At 42.8% G+C, this 17,498-nt stretch overlaps 1 long non-coding RNA gene across 2 annotated transcripts; it reads left to right on the top strand.

Annotated features, from left to right (window-relative positions):
• Positions 1–246: 246 nt before the first annotated feature.
• Positions 247–16,033, top strand: LOC115830438. Of its 2 annotated transcripts, none has more exons than XR_004031383.1 (4): positions 247–313; positions 2,483–2,583; positions 13,939–14,057; positions 15,988–16,033. It is a non-coding gene; the product is annotated as an uncharacterized LOC115830438 (long non-coding RNA). The 2 variants fall into 2 exon arrangements; XR_004031384.1 differs by lacking the exon at positions 247–313 and adding an exon at positions 858–923.
• Positions 16,034–17,498: the final 1,465 nt, after the last annotated feature.

The raw sequence follows: 17,498 nt of genomic DNA, 5'->3' as shown, positions 1-17,498 counted from the left end.
CAGAGAAGTTGGATAAATAATCAAGCTGGAGAAAAAAATATGAAAGATTATTCCACTTAGGGAAGACACACTACAGGTGAGCAGCCTGGGCTCTGAGAAAGTGAAGTTTAAAAAGATCAGATGGTCTTAGCGGATGGTCTTAGGCCAAACTTATTGACAGTGATGTTCAAGACTAAAGGGTGAATGACAACAGCAATAACTGATGATATGAATGTGATATTTTTGGCCATTTTGCAGGACCAGGCTGTTAAATGGCACTTGTACCAGCTCAGTGGACATGGAGCTCTTCCTTCATTATTCCCTCATCCCATCAGTAAGTAAAGGCAGGGGAAGGGTGAGGAGGGCAGGAAAGGGCAGCTGGGCTGCTGCCAAACACAGATTCCCAAAGAGACCTGAATAGGTCAGAGGAAAGAGATCAGCTGAGTTTCCTTCTAAAATGTCTTACATTATAAACCAAAAATATGGCAGAAGAAGGCTTTATGGGCCTGAGAATCAGGCATATGGACTTTTAGGAAAGTGAAACAGGCTTTTCCAATGAAGTAATGATGGCTCTGAGGTCAGCTGGAAGACGTAGTTAAGGATATCGCAGACAGAAGGGGAGAGCACATGCAGAGGCTCTGGGGAGGGAGGGAGAAGGCAGAGTGGGAAGAGCTGAGAAGTTCAGCCATGGATGGAGTTAGGAATTGAGGCAGAGAGGTCTGGGAAGGGGGGTGGGGCAGGCCAGGCAGAGCCCTTTGGGGCTCTGTGTTCAGTTTTGCCTTCATTCTAAGTACAGTAGGAAATAATGGAAGTGTTCCAGCATGAAGGTGGTGTGATCAGATTTATGTTTTTAAATGATCTCTCTGATTGCAATGCGGAGATCGAGTTGGAGGTGGGCAAGAGATGAGGCAGGAAGACCAACTGGGAGACTTACAGGGATCCAGGTGAGACGTGATTTTATCACATCCTAGATGATGATGTCAACTCCAGAAGTTCAGGAGGTGAAAACAATAGGACTTGTAATGGGCTGGATAGGAAGGTTAGGGAGAGGGGGAGGTTGAGGATGACTTAGGTTTCTAACTTGCACAATGAAAGGACAATGGTAGCTGCCATTTACTTATTAAGGAACATTAGGAGAGATCCAGGTTTGGGGCAGATATAAGACATACTTGGCCAGGCACAGTGGCTCCTGCCTGTAATCCCAGCACTTTGGGAGGCCGAGGCAGGCAGATCACTTGAGTCTAGGAGTTTGAGAACAGGATGGGCAACATGGCAAAACCTCATCTCTACAAAAATTAGCTGGGGGTGGTGGCACGTGCCTGTGGTCCCAGCTACCCAGGAGGCTGAGGTGGGAGGATCAGCTGAGCATGGGAGTTTGAGGCTGCAGTCAGCCACGATTGTGCTACTGCACTCCAGCGTGGGTGACAAAGTGAGACCCTGTTTCAAATAAAAAGACGCATACTGAAGCTTTTGATAAAAGCTTTGAGAAGCTTTCAATACATTAAAAAGAAATATCAACTGTGTAGTTGGCTAAATAGTTTTGGAGCTCATGGACAAGGTCGGGGCTGGAGATTCAAATTTAAGTCTTCTGCGTATTTATGGTTATTAAAACATGGACATGAGGCTAGACACAATGGCTCACACCTGTAATCCCAGTGCTTTGGGAGGCCAGGGTGGGAGGATCACCTGAGGCCGGGACTTGGAGACCAGCCTGGGCGACATAAATGAGATCACCAAGAGAAGACCAGCTAAGATGAGTAGCCCTTGGACTGAGCTATAAGGAACTCTGCAGCAAGGGCTGGGGTAAAGAGTGATCCAGCAGAGGATGCTGAGAAATAATGGGGAAAAATCAAGAAAACATGGTTGATGAAGGCCTAGGGAAGAAAGTACTCAAAGAGGAGGGAATGGTCAACACTGTAGAATGCTGCTGGGAGATCAAGCTAGATTTGGACTTCAAGTATACATGGGACCAAGCCACAAAACGGTCGTCAGTGACTTTGGCCATAGCTGTTTCAGCAGAGTGATGAGGGTAGAAGCCAGGTTCGGGGGTTGAGGAGCCAGTGAGAGGTAAGGGAATGGAGACACAAGTGTAGACAATTCTCAAGAAGTTTCTGATAAAGGCAGGAGAGAGAAAGAGCATCAAGTTTGTGAGAACATGACTGAATCCACAGAAAAGCAGCAAAGACGGCTTTGCAACCTGGCAGTTATTACTACCTTTTGACAGAAGAGGAAACTGAGGTACAGGAAAGTTAAATCTCCCTCTCAACCAGGATGTCAGAGAGACCAGATTTGAACCTACATCTGTTCAGGGAAACAAAAGGGAAGGCTCAGTACAGAACATTCTGTAGCTCAAGGGTGCATGCAGTCAGCCCCCTGGCTCTGGAGTTTGAGGTGTCACTAATGTTCTGTGCACTCTGCTAACCCACACATTTGTTTACAGGGAGGGTCAGAGGCCATGCTGAGAATGAACATGCCCACTAACTCTCATCTTCTCTTCTTACAGCTCTTCATCATTTTGATCTTGTCCTTCCTCCAAAGACGAGAGCACTGTAGACAGAGAGATGATACCTCTTACCTGCTGGGGAACCGTTTTGGCATTATCATGTGAGTTGAGTCAACCCCTAAAGCTTGGGGTACCCTGTGGTTGGAGCCAATGCCAATTATGAGGTCAGATAGCTACCAGGACCTCTCCTCCACCTCTACCCCACTGTGCACAGCCTTGCCCCTCCATGCCCCAACCCAACCAAAGCTCTCAGAGTTCAGAATTGGTTTCCAAGCCATTGCAGCTATCAGCACCCAGGGCTGCTCAAATATGCTTAAATCATCTCACAGAGACACAGCCTACTATGGAAAAGACCTTCCCATACTTGAGACTATGGCTACCTCAGGAGGCAGGAGGGAGAGAGCTCCCTGTGAATGGAGACAGCAAAGCTTCTTGTTAGGATGGCACTATGGGTCATGCACCAGGAGAGCTTTCAGAGCTTTTCTAGCTCTGCCATTTTGAGTCTCTGCAGCTCATGTCACATTCTTCCTTGAGTTCTGATTGTTCGTTTCTCTGTTTCATCACTTCTTATAATCATCTTCATCATCATGCAGTTAACATTTATTGCACACCATCTGTGACCCAAGCACTGAACCATTTGCTTTGCCTACATTATTCTGACAAATCCTCTTGCCAATCTAGCATGGTAGAAGTTGTTATCCTCATGCAATAAATGAGGAAACTCAAGCTTAGAGAGGTTAAGTGACCTACCCACAGCCACACAGCTAACAAGTGACAAGACCTTTAGCCCAGATCAGCCTTATATTCTTTTGAATCCCCCCGGTGTTATAACCTGAGCAGGCTCAAGCTGTGGACATGCTGAGGTCTCAGCCAAGGGCTCTGGAGAAGAGAGAGAAAGCACAGATGTCAGAACTGAGGCAAGGGGTGACCTGAGCTGCAGGTGAGAGATTCATTCTGGATACCACCCATTGGGGCAGTCCGCACTTTCCAAGCTGCCAGGTCTGAGACCCATTGGTTGAGGCATAGGAAGAGACTGAAGCTGGTGGATAAAGACCTTCAGTTCTGCCCTAGACATTTAGCATGTAGGGGCTGGCACAGGACTTTATAAAGTAGGAGGTCCATAGCAGTTACATTCAACTACTTTGAATTACATGGATAGTGACACAATTGACGTGCTCCCTGGCTACTTTCCCACCTAAACCCCTGCTTGTCTGATAATTTTGGCCCACTATCTTCTCCGAGCAATAACCCCTCACGTGTGTGGCACTCTGCAGGTGATAAAGCAGTTCATCATTTGCTGTCCACAATGAATGTGATAGGGGCAAAGTAGGGGATTCTGTCTCTGTTTTAAAGGTGAGGAAACTGAGTCTCACATAGCTCTTAAGTACTACAGATGGGATCTTGATTAGAATTCGATTCAATTCAACAAAATGCATGTCCACAAACCTGCACTAAGCGCCTGCTCTTTCCAAGGTCCAGTGCTAGGTCCCCACCCCTAAGGGGTTTATAGTTTACCAAACAAGTGGAGAGCCACGGTTATAGGGAAGCACAGATTCTAAGTCAGAGAGGAAATAATATGACAGAGATAGACCCTGTCTCAAAAGGGTCTGGTGTGGTGGCACCCACCTGTAGTCCCAGGTACTTGGGAGGCTAAGGTGGGAGGATCGCTTGAGCTCAGGAGGTTGAGGCTGCAGTGAGCCAAAATTACACCATTCTACTCTAGCCTGGGTGACAGAGGTATGCTCAACAGGGACATGAACTTAATGCTGAGGGGACACGGATGGGGTAGCCTCACTGGCAGTGGGTGAACAGGGAGGCTTCCTGGAAGATGTGCTCCTTCTGCTGAGCCTTAAATGTGAAGGTGAGTGAGCCAGTGGGACTCCCTGCCTGCCATACCTGGCTCTCCCTTCCCTCCTGAGTTTTCATTAAGGCCCACTTTAAATGGCCCTTTTCATTCATTCAAAGAGACTTTTTTCTTCTCCCAAATGCAACTGCTTCCTCTGACCTATACAAAGCTGTCTTGGTTAGAAGAAACAGATATTCACTCAAGCTTGTTTACATTAAAGGAAGAGAAAGGATTTTTTTTTTTTTTTTTTGAGATGGGGTCTAGCTCTGTCACCCGGGCTGGAGTATAATGATATAATTTTGGCTCACTGCAGCCTCAACCTCTTGGGCTCAGGCCATCCTCCCAGCTTAGCCTTCCGAGTACCTGGGACTACAGGTGGGCGCCACAACACCCGGCTAATTTTTGTATGTTTTGTAGAAACAGGGTTTCTTGTTGTTTCATGTTGCCCAGTCTGGTCTCAAGCTCCTGGGTTCAAGCAACTCGCCTATCTTGGCCTCCCAAAGTGCTGGGATTACAGATGTGAGCCACCGCATCTGGTGAGAAAGGATTTTTTTTTTTTTTTTTTTTTTTTTTTTTACAAAGTTAGAGGTCTCACATAAACCAACAGAACAGGCCTCATGGGAACTGGATCTCTTGAGATGGGAATCTGTGGGAGACTGATTTTTTTTCTCTCTCTTTCTGCCCCTCTGTGTTACTGGTGCCTCCTCAGCACCATTCTACCATTTTCCTCTCTGACTTAGAATCTCTGCTTCCCTATAACCTTGGCTCTCCTCTGGCACTGACTCTGATCCCAACTTTTTATGACTTTCCAGACAAGTACTTTAACAGCTAACTCGTTCATGTCCTTAGGGTCACAGATTCAAAATATAAGATCAGACATCTGATCAGCCCATCCAAAGACAGGCCCATATTCCAGTCAGCTGTGGCTAGGAAGGCATGATTATGTAGAGGGGACAAAATTATATCTCTACCCTCTTAATTTTTTCAGCTGGGCCTGATAATTAAACTGACATAAGACAATAGGAGAAAAGTGTACACATTTATTTAATATACGTTTTAGGTGACACAGGAGCCCTTATAATGAAGTGAAGACCCAAATATACAGTTAGAGTTGAATACGTACACATTGAATTGGACAAAGAATAGTTAAGTTGTGAAAAAGTAACTAAGTTGTGCCGGGAGACTAGAAGACAAGAGTTATTTAAATAAAGTCTGTACCAAATTCTCTTGGCCTCAACTTCCTGTCCCTGATGATAAGAATGTTACTTTCTTTCTGTATAGGGAGAGCATTTTTTACATAGAAATTTCATCTCCTGTTTTTCAGAAATAACATGAAGGTCAGAGTGATCTTGTACCTGCTGTTTTTTGAATGTCTTTAACTCAAAATAGTCGATATGCCAGAGTGGCATATTTTAGGGTGCCTATTATTTACTTCTTCAAGCACAGACATAGCAAATGATACCTAGACCCTCATCAGGTATATTGGAAGGAAGAGTTCTCATAGAATGTGGCTGGATGAGGGCAGCCTTCCCCAAATCTGTCTTGGACATACACCTTGTTTTGGTCCTTGGGTCATGCTGTCTGTGTCTCTTATAGATGAAACTCATCCCATTTTGCTGTCAAGGCTTCTGGTGTCCTTGCTTGTATCTCCTGCTCGTCTTGGAGCTCCTCCAGAGCAAGAGTTTTGTCCTCCTTACTTCAGTACCCTGAATTCATGCTTACCCCTAGGCCTGGCACAGAGAGCCCCACAAAATGTCCGTTGCAATGAGCAGCTGACTATTCAATAATCCCTCCTCAGGGTGGGATCACTACTTTGGTGATGATCTGTGGGAATGTCTCAGAGCCACCTTCTGGCCTCACAAACTGTTTCTGTTGTTAGCAGGCCTCTGGACTTCATGGGCACTTTCAGTAACCGATGGTCCTATGGAATCACCTTTGGGGCCACAGCTAATAAGGTCATGTTTTTGTTCTCAGAAGGCTACCAGCCCCTGCAGATCCCGCAGTGGGCCCAAGGTACTGGGGATGCCTCAGACCTGCCGGAAACTGCATCATGAAAATTCTTGCTCTCAGAGACCACATGGCACACGCTCTCTGGGATCAGGGGATAAACTCTGTGAATGATCATGTTCTTGCCAGCCTGTTGCTTGCTCAAGGTCAACACCTAGCCCACAAATCTTCAAAGCTTCTTTGTGGGGCTTTCCCCAGTTACATTCAGAGGTCCTTTAGATATGATGTAGCAAGTCTTAGGAAGTAGGTTCTTCCTCACCTACCTGCCAAAAGCTCTCCTGTGTCATAGCCATGGCTGCCTTCTTGATATTGAGGAGCCCTATTCCTCCTCAAAGAGCAATGCTTATGTTTTTGGCCATTAGTCTGAGGCGTCGTCTTTCCCCATGCCTCATGCTCCATCTGAAAGAGTGTAACTCTAAGCCACAAGTTCACTTTTCCATGATACGATCATTCTCAAACCTCTCTGTCCAGTACAGTTCCCTCTCATGGGCTCCAAGCCTATATGATCAAATGCCCGCTAACAGGTCATTAGTCTTTAAGAAAATGCAAATTAAAACCAAAATAATGCATCATTACACACCTCTTAGAAGTACACAGTTTGAGAAGTTTTGGCAAATGTTTACATCAATGAAACCATCGCCACAATCAGGTTAAGGAATCCCAGAGATTTCCTTGTTCCCCTTTGTAATCTCCCTTTTTCTGCCCTCTTCTGCCGCATGGCCACTAATCTACTTAGTTTGCATTTTCCAGAATTTTGTATAAATGGAATCATACAGAATGTACTTTTTTTTGGTCTGGCTCCTTTCAGTCAGCATAGCTATTTTGAGATTCATACACATGTAACATGTGTTAGTAGTTTATCCTTTTTTCTTGCTGAGTAGTATTCCACTATATAAATTGAATACATTTTGTTTATCCATTCACTTCTTGAGTAATATCTGATTTATTTCCACTTTTGGCCATTGCAAATAAAACTGCTGTGAACGTTTGTGTGCAAGTCTTTTCATGTACCCATGCTTCAATTTTCCTTGAGTAAATACCTATGAGTAGAATGGTTGGATTACACAGACCATATAGTAGATCATATTTTTAAAGGCTGAATTACATAGATCATATAGTAGATCATACTTTTAAAGAAACTGTCAAACTGCTTTCCAAAGTGATTGTACCACTTTAGATTATCCCCATTAGTATGAGAGTTCCAGTTTCTCCAACACTGGTACAGTCAATTTTTAAATTTTAGTTTCTAAATGTAAAAAATTTAATTTTTAAAATTAAATTCATTTTTTAATTTAATTTTTTAAATTTTAAATTTTCTAAGAAGTGTATAGTGGTTTCTTATTGTGGTTTTAATTTGCATTTTTATAGAGACTAATGCTGTTGAGCCTATTTTTATGTGCTTATTTGCTATTCCTATACCTCCTTTGATGAAGCTTCTGTTCAAATCATTTGCCTATTTTCAAAAATTGGTTTTTTTGCTTTCTTTTTAGTGAGTTTTGAGAGTTTTAAAAATATATTTTGGGTATGAGACCATTATCATACACATATATGAATTGCAAATATTTTCTCCCAATCTGTGGCTCGAATTTTCATCCTCCTAACAAACTCTTTTGAAGAGTTGACATTACTTTTGATGAAATCCAATTGACTCATTTTTTTTCTTTTATGGATCAGGCTTATGGTGTCATATAAGAAATATTTTCCTAAGATAAGATCATGTAGATATTCTCCTGTATTTTTTTTCCAGAGTTTTATAGCCTCAAATTTTGCTTTGAGGTCTACAATACATTTTGAGCTAATTTTTTTTGTATATAGTATATAGTAGGAGGTGTGGATTAAAGTTTTTTTTGCCTTTGGATTGCCATATAAAAAGTATGCTAGCACTATTTGCTACAAAAGCCTGTCCTTTGTCCACTGATATGCCTTTGCACCTTTGTTGAAAAGCAATTGGTCACATATGTATGGGTCTATTCTTAGACTCTCTGTTTTCTCCTATTGAAATGTTTGTCTGTCTTTGCACCAATACCATACTGTCTTCATTATTATAGATTTATAATTAGTCTTGAAATCAGGTGGTATTAGTCCTTCAGATACATTTTTATTTCAAAGTTATTTTTGCAATTCTAGATTCTTTGCATTTCTACATGAATTTTAGAATAAATTTGTCAACTTATATAAATAATGCTGAAATTGGGATTACATCATTTGTACATTTTTAGATCCATTTTGGGAAAATTGTTATTTTAACAATAGTGAGTCTTCTGACCCATAAACACAATATATATCTCCTTTTATTTAGAGTTCATTACTTTCTCTCAGAAATGTTTTGTAGTTTTCAGTGAATAGATCTTTCACATCTTCTGTCAGATTTATATCTGTTTTATATTTTTTGTTGTTCATTGCTAATATATAGAAATACAGTTGATTTTTGTATGTTGATCTTATGTCCTACAAACTTGCTAAACTCACTTAGTAGTTCCAGTAGCTTTTTCTGTAGATTGTATAGTATTTTGTACATACTACATCGTATTATCTGTGAATAAAGGCAGTAGTTTTATTTCTTCTTTTCCAATATGGAGGTCTTTTATTTTATTGTTATTGTTTTTCCCAACTGCAGAGGGTGAAATTTCCAGTAAAATGCTCAATACAAGCGATCAGACCAAGCATCCTTCTCTTGTTCCTCATATTAGTGAGAAAGCTTATTTTTAAAAAAAACATTGATTTTGAACAATTATATTACTATGTGTCTAATTTTCTTGATATTTCTCATGCTTGGAGTTTGTTGATTTCTGCATTTTGATTTTTCCTCAAATTTAGAAAAATTTTGGGCATGGTGAGGTGGCTCACAGCTATAATCCTAGCACTTTGGGAGGCTGAGGCTCAAAATTCTTGAGCCCAGGACTTTGGGACCAGCCTGGGCAACTTAGTGAGACCCCATCTCTACAAAAATAAAAATAAAATTAGTTGGGCATGGTGGCACATGCCTGTATTCCCCGCTACTTGGAAAGCTGAGGCAGGAGGAGAACCTGAGCCTGGGTTATCAAAGCTGCAGTGAGCCATGATTGTGCCACTGCATTCTAGCCCGGGCTACAGAGCAAGACCCTGTCTCAAAAAAAAAAGAAAAAAAAGGAAGGAAGGCCAGTCTCAGTGGCTCACATCTGTAATCCCAGCACTTTGGGAGGCTGAGGTGGGTGGATCACTTGATGTAAGGAGTTCAAGACCAGCCTGGCCCACATGGTGAAATACTGTCTCTACTAAAAATACAAAAAAAAATTAGCCAGCTGTGGTGGCATGCACCTGTAGTTCCAGCTTCTTGGGAGGCTGAGGCAGGAGAATCACTTGAACCCAGGAGGCAGAGGTTGCAGTGATCCCAGAGTGCACCACTACCCTCCAGCATGGGTGACAGAGTGAGACTCTGTCTGAAAGAAAAAAAAAGGAAGGAAGGAGAAAGAAAAAGAGAGAGAGAGAAAGAAAGAAGAAATTTTGGGCATTATTTCTTTAAATATTTTTTCTCTCTTTTCCCTCCTTGAGGACTACAATTTTAGGGCATTGGAGTTGTTGCATAGTTAATTGATGCTCTGTTCCTTTAAAAAAACTGTAGTAAAATATATGTAACATAAATTTTTCATTTCAATCATTTTTAAATATACAACTCAGTGGCATTAATTACATTCACAATTTTGTGCAACCATTACAAATATCTATTTTCAAAACTTTTCATCACTCCAAACATTATTAAGCAATAGCTCCTCTTTCCTCCTCTCCTCAGACCCTGGTGTTGCAGTCTGGTCTCATGCTGCTATAAAGAAATACCTGAGACTGGGTAATTTGTAAAGGAAAGAGGTTTAATTGACTCACAGTTCCACAGGGCTGGGGAAGCCTCAGGAAACTTACAATCATGGCAGAAGGGGAAGCAAACAGCAAACATGTCCTTCTTCACATGGTGGCAGGAGAGACAATGAGAGCCGAGCAACGGGGGAAGCCCTTTATAAAACCATCAGATCTCATGAGAACTTACGCACTATCATGAGAATAGTATGGGGGAAAATCACCCTCCAATGATTCAATTACCTTCCACTGGGTCCCTCCACCACACATGGGGACTATGGGAACTACAAATCAAGATGAGATTTGGGTGGGGACACAGCCAAACCATATCACCCTGATAAGCTCTAATATACTTTCTATCTCTGTGAATTTACCTCTTCGAGACATTTCTTTTAAACAGATTCAAACAATATTTGTATTTTTGTGTCTGGCTTTCTTTCACTTAGCATAATATTTTCAAGAATCATTCATGTTGTAGCATGGATCAGAACCTCATTCCTTTTTACGGCTGATACTGCATTATATTATGGCTGGTAATCCATTTATCTGTTGACGAGCACTTGAGTTGTTTTAATCTTTTGGCTGTTGTTAATAATGTTATAGTGAACATTGGTACACAGGTATCTGTGTCCCCATTTTAAATTCTTTTGGTTATATACCTGACAGTGGAATTGCTGGGTCACTTGCTAAGTCAAATCTATGCTTACCTTTTTGAGGAATTGGCACACTGCTTTTCACAGTGGCTGCACCATTTTATGTTTTTACTAGCAATGTGCAAGTGTTCCAGTTTCACCACATCCTAGCCAACTCTTACTGTTTTCTCTCTTTCTTCTCTCTCTCTGTGTGTGTGTGTGTGTGTGTGTTGATTATAACCATCCTAATAGGTGTGCAGTAGCGTCTCATTGTTGTCTTGATTTCGTTTCCCTAAAGACTAGTGATGCTGGGCATCTTTTTTTGTGCTTATTGGTCATTTATATATCTTGTCTGGGGACTTGTCTGTTCAAGTCCTGGCCATCTTTTTACTGAGTTGTTTATCTTTTTGATGTTGAGTTGTAGTTCTTTATATATTCTGTATATTAAATCCTTATGTGATATATGATTTGCAAATGCTTTCTTATTCTGTAGGTTTTCTTTTCACTTTCTTGATAATGTCCTTTAATACATAAAAGTTTTAAATTTTGAGGAAGTCCAAATTTTGCTTGTGCTTTTGATGTCATGAAGTTTTTCAGTCTGACTGGTGAGAACAGGCACTATCCTGGCACTGTGTGATTTGCAGACATGTTTACCTCTTATCTTTTCAAGTGGTTTTTTCCTATACAACCGTGCTGGTCAGCACTCAGCTGAAGACTCAGGGGAACCCTCTACAGATCTCTGTCTTCCAGAACTCTCTCTTTGTGCAGCTCCCTCCTCTCCAATACTATCTCCTGCGAATTCTAGCTGTCTTTGTCTTCCCGGAGTCTCAGTTCTTTCTCCTCAACTCAGGGAAACTGCAGGGCTCTGTCTGGGTTTCCCCTGCCTGTACTACATTCTGCATTAAGGTAGGGAAATTTTGGGGCTCACCTTGTTTGTTTCCTGTCCTTCAGTGATGATTTTCCTTTGCTGCCTGAAGTCCAGTGTCTTGAAAGCAGTTGTTTTATATATTTTGTCTGGTTTTTGTTTCAGGTGGAAGTGTAAATATAGTGTGTACTTTATTTTCAGGTGCTCTTCATACATTCAGGATATCAATTTTCTGTTTGTTTTACTTTGGTCTTCATTTCTGAAATGATTTTTTTCTTTTATTTATAATTTTTTTCTTGAGTTATCTAACCTGTCGTCAAATCTTTCTTTTCTTTAATCACTTCCTTTTATAGTTTTTCAAATTCTGATTTATAGATTATTTGTTCATAGATGCTATCATTTTCTTAATTTTTTAAGCTTATATTGAAATATTAGATTACAGTTTCCATCTGTCTTACAGGCCTCTTTCTGGAGTGGTTTTGTGATCTGTAGTGTTATTTTTCTGCTCCGTATCCTTTTTTGAAATAATAACTTTGAATTTTTTTTTTTTTTTGAGATGGAGTCTCACTCTGTTGCCCAGGCTGGGGCACAGTGGCATGATCGCAGCTCACTGCAACCTCTGCCTCCCAGGTTCAAGCGATTTTCCTGCTTCAGTCCCCCAATAGCTGGGACTACAGGCACCCATCTGTGCCTCACTTTTAAGTGAAATAAGTTTTCTTATAAATTCAAGAAGGAAGGTTGGGTCAGACATTATTTCTTGCTTTGTGGCTTTGGAGTTCCCTTCTTTGTTTTCACAATGTGACTATATCTCTGTTTCTTCTATCCATCCATCTCATTATCATTATTATTTATCATCTACCTAATATCTATCATCCATCCATCTACTACCATCTGTCTACCATATACCTATCTATCTGTCTATCTATCTATCCATCCATCTCCTCATATTTTCTGAGTCTGCCTCTCTTTTCCACCCTTGTCCAGACACATTATTTCCTAGCTACTCCTCATTTTTGGATTCTACTGCTAGCAATTTATGCTCAGTAAAGGGCTTTGTCCTGGGAGGAGCCTTAGGTTATTAGTATAGGAATTTCCTGGGGCTTAGACAACTCCAGCATCTTCAGATCCTACTAAGGTCTGCTTACACTCACCTATGAATTGTGGCCTTCTGCTGCATTTTCTCGTTAATATCTGCTGCAAATTTTTGAGTTCTTCAGCTCTTGGGCCTTCAGACCCAGGAGCCTTTCTTCTGCTTCCTCTTACTCAGATATTGACATCAAATGGGTCTCGTCACCTAGATTTGTTGCAGATGTTGTCTGTGAGTCTTTAGTTTTGTCTTTCTAGCTGCTCTGTTTCTGTGGGGGGAAGATTAGAATGTTTTGCTGCTGCAACTGCTATCCTCACCACAGTTATTGTTTTTGTATTGATCTTTCCCACCGGCCCTCCAGCACTCACATTCACACATGTACTGACCAGCCAATTATCTCCCATCCTTGGATGTCCTTCCTTCCCTACTTCTCTCCATTGTAGTCTCCTGCTTATGTTGCATTGCCTCCAGGAAGCCTTCCCTGATACCCGAAGTGAAGTCAGTGCCTTCATCTTTTGTGTCCTCGCAGCAGGCTGAATGTCCCTGTCTTACAGGTCATTTCATGCCACTGACTTTCCCACCTGTCTCCCCTGTTGGACTGTCAGCATCTCAAAGCAAGAACCTTGTCCATTCCTCCTGTCCTGAGTGCCTGGCCTGGGACTCAGCTCAGAGTAGACACTTGGAAAAGTATCTAATCATTATGCATGATTATATTATACTGGGTGCTGTTAGTCCATCTCAGAGCCAGTTAGTGGCAGGATTAACATGACTGTTCCCTTGTATGTAAAGTGCGCTGTAGTTGACAAGCAGCTTTGCACATACCATAGCCCCTCTCTCTAAGTCTGGTGCACTTGCAGTCACTATTTTTGCTCGTTCATTTGTCTGTTTGTTTATGTAGTCTGTCTCCATCCGTCACACTGTGAGCTTACCAAGTACAGGGACCAAGTCTCCTTCATGTCAATAGTAAGCCCAGTGCCTGGCGCCGAATAGGGACCAGGAAGGGCCTGTTGTATGAACGAATGAAAGCCATTCCTGCATTCCTGCTGGTCCTAAGCTGGGGCTGTTCCATTCTTTTCACTGGGTCCTGAGGTCCCTGACTGGAAGTCAGCATGAGGTACCACAGCTTCCCTGGGACTCCCCCGAACCCAGTGGTAAGAGAAGCTCACAGCGTCTCTGGCCCTGTCTCCCCAGCCTTTGAGCTTCTGATTGGAGGCATTGAAGTCGGCCTGTCCCACTTCCCCTTCTTTGCCTGCCTCTCGTCGGAGTTCCAGCCGGTCAGCTCCATCCTGGGCTTCTGCTACTCTGATCTGGTAAGACGGTCTCTGCCTGCCCCCACTCCCCCAACTCCTTGTGTGTGACTGAACTCTGGGCACAGGGCTGGAGGTGATCTGGGAGCTCCCCTTGGAGGATACCTTTGCCCAGAACTGAGGCCCAGGGAGGGCAGGAGTGACTTATCCAAGGTCCCATTGTGGGGACTGCGCTGGAGGCTTCAGAAGGCCAGGCTGGCATTCTGTCTGCTTCACACAAGGCTGCTTGTGATTAGAATGTTTCTAGAAGTCAGGGATTTTGGATAACTCATTTCTTTTTTTTTTTTTTTTTCAAATAAATTATAATTTTATTTTATTTATTTATATTTCAATAGCTTTTGGGGTACAAGTGGTTTTTGATTACAAGGATGAATTGTATCACGGTGAAGTCTGAGATTTTAGTGCACCTGTCAGCCTAGTAGTGGACGCTGTACTCGATCTGTGGCTTTTTATCCTTCTCCCTGCTCCCGCCCTTCCCTCTCCTGAGGCTCCATTGTCCATGATACCACTCTGTATGCTTTTGCGCACCCACAGCTTAGCTCCTACTTAGAAGTAAGAATATGGTATTTCGTTTTCCATTCCTGAGGAAAACTCATTTCTGTAAACTGCTGGGGGCCCCACTGGAAGACTCAGGAGCCCTTTTCGAGGCTTTTCATCAATGCTGCCATAGCTTCTCTCGGGAGCCTTGGAGAAAGTTCCCGTGCCTTAGCTGGGCATTCAGGGCCATCACAGTCTGGCCTCTCCTTTTCCCTCCATCCCCCAACAATGTCTAGCATACACCTCCAGCCATGCAAGACCCCTACATTCCTTCATCCATCCACTTATTCATTCAACAACCATTGCATCCCTACTACGAGCCAGGAAATACACTGGAGAACAAGACAGACTTGCGTGGACCAGGTGTTCTGGCCTCTTTGTCTGTATGTCCCCATTCCCTGTGTGGGTCATGTCTAGAGATAAGTGTTCACTCCTGCTTCGAGGACAATCACTCCCACCAGATGAAAGCTTCTTGATCTTCAGGTTGAGCTCTGTGCCCTCAGTGCCAGGCACCAGACTTAGCACAAAGCTGGCACCAGAGAACAGTTGTTGACTGAAAACCCCTCCAACAATTCTACTCTCCAGCTGTGGAGACTCATTTCCTTGTTCCCAACTCCTTTGCTGGGCTCTTTCGCCCATCCAGCATTTTCTGTGAGGCTGGGATTCTCCCACTTAGTCAGAGATGACGGGCAGGGGCCTCACAAGGAACTGATACACCAATGGCTACAATCATAAAGTTTGTAAGTGATCTGCTTTATAGAAATTTAAATGGAGGGTATCCAGGGTTAGATGTGGCATAATATCATCTCATCAGCCTCTGACAGACGTTTGCCCAGGAGAGAACAGGGTGGTGGGAATCGCTCAGCACCTTGGGCACCATGGGAGTATGGCCCAAGCTGGAACAGAACCAGGAATGCATGTGGGGGGTGGGGTGGGGTGGGGTAAAGCATCAAGGCTCATGACTTCTGAGCAGAGTCTACAAACAGGTCACATAGAGGCAGGAAGATCCTCAGCCATGGAGTCAGGAGACCTGAGTCTGCCCATGCCCATGTGTGACTTGGATAAATCCCTTGCCAGCCCTGGACTTCCAGCTCCCACCTGAATGATGAGGGGAGGGAAGATGAGCTCTCTAAGGGCCTCCTGCTCTGCCATCACGGATTCCAAGACTATGTCCTCCATGAGGGCAGGTGAATGAATGAATTTAGTGTGTGCCTACTTTGGCACAAGCAGGGTGACTGACTGGGGAGAGATGTCCATGGAGGCCCAGGAATCAGCCGTCCCAAGGGGGACAGGTAGGTGTGGGTGGGTGGGATCTGAGCCATTTTCACAGGGACTGCTCCTGGGGCTGTGCTGGGAGGGAATCCCAAGGCCCCAAACTCTGTTTCTATTCCTGCAGGTGTGCTGTCACCGTTATTCAAGTTTCACAGTGTCCCCATGGGCAGGTAAGTCTCTATTGGCCTTTTTTGGGGTTTTCAGTCCTATCACCATGGTCAACTTGCTGTGTGATCTTGAACAAGCCTCTGTCACTTCTGGGGCTCCACTTCTTCATTTGCATAAAAAGGTAGTTGTTGTCGTTTGTGATGCTTCCATTTGTAGAGCACCCCATGTTCATCAACGTGTGCATTCACAGACAGGCGTTTTCTCATTTACTCCTCAGAAGTAAAGCTTCTGTTCCATTGGCCTGTGTGTCTGTTTTTGTACCAGGGCCGTGCTGCTTTGGTCACTGTAGCCTTGTAGATGGTTTAAGTCGGGTAGTGTGACGCCATCAGCTTCATTCTTTTTGCGTAGGATTGCTTTGTCTGTCTTCCACATAGCTAGTCCATCACAAGTTGTGCTAATGTGTTCTGCCATTTCTCAAACCTGTCTCTCCTCTCAATTCTTACCACCACCCTGGTTTTCAGACCATCAACATCTCTCACCTAAGCCGTATAGTAGCCTCCTGACTGATCCCTGACGCTTCAGTGTTGCCCCTCTGCCCTCACCACTGAAACACAGACTACCTAAAACAAATTATCCTGAGACTTCCCTTCTTAAAATCCTTTTTTGACTCTCTATTTCCTATTAAATAATGTCTATACTTCTTAATGTAATGGACAGGCATCTCCTGTTCCTCTCTGCTCTAGCTTTGTTACTGTAGTAATAGGTAAATGTTTACAATTTCCCCTGAAGTCCCTCTGCTATTCAGTGCTTCCGTGTATTTGTTCATTATGATCTTTTTCTCTGAAACTCCCTCACCACTTTTCCTCCTGGTTAATTATTTACTGTCCTTCAAGCCTAAGCTCAAGCATCATCTTTTTCAGAAAACCTACTTTGAAGTTCTAGAGTGGACCAATGGCCCCTTTTAATGCTCCCCATAGTCATAGTGTTGATCTCTATCTTTTCACTTTAAACTTGCTTTTAAACCTAATTCCTGAGTATAAAGTTTGTTATAATTTTAGTATTTGTATTTTTCTATGTCTTGTTCTTCTCTTTATGGTTTCTGTTGACTCCTGCTTATGGTAGTTTGACCCTTCAACTCTTTGTTAAATTTTATAAATAGCTCATATTTGTCTAAACTTTAACTTTGGGTTTCCTGAGAGACCAAAATTGAGATGATTTGCTTGGTTTCTGCTTGGCTCTGGAAACAGGACCAATCAGGAACCATTCTAGTTAGATTTATTGGTTTGAGTTTTCTTGGACTATGAGTATGGTGTAAATTCAAATTCCAGCATAAAAGTAAAGCTGGTTAGAAATGTTAGGGAAGACTATTAAAATTATTAATGTTTTACAATCCACCGCCTGCAGAGACTGATTTGCTTATTGGTTCACTTGTCATATCCTTCCAGCTTTGCCTTTTCCACTAAATATGTAGCCCATTTTGGTGCCTGGATTTATGTGGAGGTCTCAGATTCAGTTTCCTACTTTGTC

This window comes from Nomascus leucogenys, chromosome 8 (assembly GCF_006542625.1).
Source record: "Nomascus leucogenys isolate Asia chromosome 8, Asia_NLE_v1, whole genome shotgun sequence".
Classification (NCBI taxonomy): Eukaryota; Metazoa; Chordata; class Mammalia; order Primates; family Hylobatidae; genus Nomascus; species Nomascus leucogenys.
Note: the sequence above shows the minus strand (reverse complement) of the source record. Positions and strands in the feature narration are given on the sequence as shown.